Source organism: Lactuca serriola, chromosome 8 (genome assembly GCF_051521515.1).
Source record: "Lactuca serriola cultivar US96UC23 chromosome 8, Lser_US96UC23_V15, whole genome shotgun sequence".
Lineage (NCBI taxonomy): Eukaryota > Viridiplantae > Streptophyta > Magnoliopsida > Asterales > Asteraceae > Lactuca > Lactuca serriola.
In genome coordinates, this window is record NC_136415.1 from 329,846,902 (window position 1) to 329,849,245 (window position 2,344).

Genomic DNA, 2,344 nt, shown 5'->3' on the forward strand with positions numbered 1-2,344 from the left:
TTGTAGATTTTGGTGATTAGATCCGTATTTCAGGAGTTTGACATTTCAGTTTCGATCGACATTGTGAAGTGAGTTTTCCTCACTATACTAACAGGGTCGAAGGCACCACTGTCGGCCCTTTTCGGATTTGTATCTAGGTTTGTTGCATGATGATATGCTTAGTGACTTGTTAGGTCGGTATCCTGGTAGATAGAATGATATTATGTTAGTGGCCTGTTAGGTCGATACCCTGGTATATAGGTCGATACCCTGGTATATAAGATGATGTTATGTTAGTGACCTGTTAGGTCGGTATCATGGTATATAGGATGATGTTATGTTAGTGATCTGTTAGATATGTATTACTATCTATACATGCTAACTAGCATATGATATTTATGTGCACATGATTGCTTGATTGGGGGGTGGGTTGAGGCGGTCATGCTTTGTGCTTGTGCCAACATACCCAGGGCAGACCGGATATATTGCAGACCCAGTTAGGGCATACTAGTCAAGCCAAAGGCCCGGTGAGCAGTCCAAATAGGCTGAAGGCCCACGAGGCGGTCCAGCCGTGTCGATGGCTCAGAGAGCGATTTAGATAGGCTGAGGGCCCTGCGAGGCGGTCCAGTCAGGCTGATGGCTCAATATGCATGTTGTTTATTTGCTATGATATGATTATGATTGTATGACGTTGGTATTTTGGGGGAACTCACTAAGCTTTGGGCTTACAGTTGTTGATTATGTTTCAGGTACTTTTGTTGATCACGGGAAGGCGAAGGCGTGATCGTGTACCTCCTTATATTTTTATGATTTGATTCTGAGATACTCTTATATGGAATCATTTTGAAAACAATTTGTAATAATTATTGGTTTTTGAATGATTGAAAAAGGTTTAAATTTACATGATTTTTATGGGTGTTACAGATGTTCAAATGGGTGGATGTTAGACCTCAACTTATGATTCGATACAAGGCCTTTTTGATTCAATTGATGTTCTCGCTTCTGTTCGTAAAAGAGATGGTTATTGATGTGGTGGCGTGTACCATGATATGGTACTTATAGCATTTCAAAAATGATAATCTTTTTGTTGATGAAAATGAGGAACGATGCTATTTTTTATTCGATTAGGGATTTTTTTTTCTCTTTGGTTTTGCAATAAAAATAGTTAATATTTTTTAAAATGTGTTAATTGGTCGAAACACCCCTTAAACAATATTTTAATTGGTTTTTTGCAATGTTCTAAAGACCTCACCATAATGCGTCATGGCTTCAAGGCTTGTACATGCCGTCAAATTTTACCTAAATGTCGTCTTAACTCATATATGTATATAAAAATAAATAATAGTTCAAAATACATATAAAAATATTAATTATATACAAAATTGTCGCCTTAAGTCACGCATTACAAACGACGTGGCTTGCCAAAGCTTAGAAAAGTTTGAGGTTTGACATTGCTGCTAAGTCACGCCTTACGTTATTTAAAAACTTGGTTTTTCGCCTACTTGCTTACTAGACTGTGATATTTTTAATAATACGGTAGTTTAAAAAAAAAACATCAACATCAACACCCACTAATAAACAAAAAATCTGTTTTATTTTTTACTTTAAAAAGTATTTTTTTAAGAACATATTTGTCCAGTCTTGATAATATAAATACGTTATCAAGTATATATAAATATTTGTCCAGTTTTGATAATATAAATACGTTATCATGTATATATAATTACGAGATTGTGATACATTACTATAACTAGAATAAAAAATTCATTATTAATATATGAAAGTAAAAAATATGTTATTATATTGTATAAAATATCAGAAGTGAATAATATAATATTATTCGATTAATCTACATAAAAACATATAATATAAAAAGATAATGGAATGAAAGTTATTTTACTATAAAATTGTGTTATAATTCTTAAATATATCCATCAAAACATCTGGTTTCGTGGTGTAGTTGGTTATCACGTCAGTCTAACACACTGAAGGTCTCCGGTTCGAACCCGGGCGAAGCCATTTCTATGTTTTTTTCACCAGCCTTTTTTGAAAACCATTACAGCCCCTACACTTTATATAAGTGATCAAGCATACTCTTATAGTTTGAAAAACAACAAACATAGCCTCTTTGAACTTCAAATTTACACCTCATAGGCTCTCTCTCTCTCTCTCTTTTTTTTTCAAAACCTAATTTTCATTTTATTTTTTTTATAAAAATTAGTTATCACAATACAATCAATGAGAAGACAAATGGGTAACAAGTTGCGTTGTTAAACCTATGATAAAACTAATTCTTTCGAAGACTACATCCATAGATCTAAGGTATATAATATTGTTATGCATGACCCGTTATATTGTATTAAAA

The 2,344-nt window shown here is 33.3% G+C and overlaps 1 non-coding gene across 1 annotated transcript; it reads left to right on the plus strand.

Annotated features, from left to right (window-relative positions):
• Positions 1 to 1,924: 1,924 nt before the first annotated feature.
• On the plus strand, positions 1,925 to 1,998 carry TRNAV-AAC (transfer RNA valine (anticodon AAC)). The gene has a single exon. It is a non-coding gene; the product is annotated as a tRNA-Val (tRNA).
• The last annotated feature ends 346 nt before the right edge of the window (positions 1,999 to 2,344 follow it).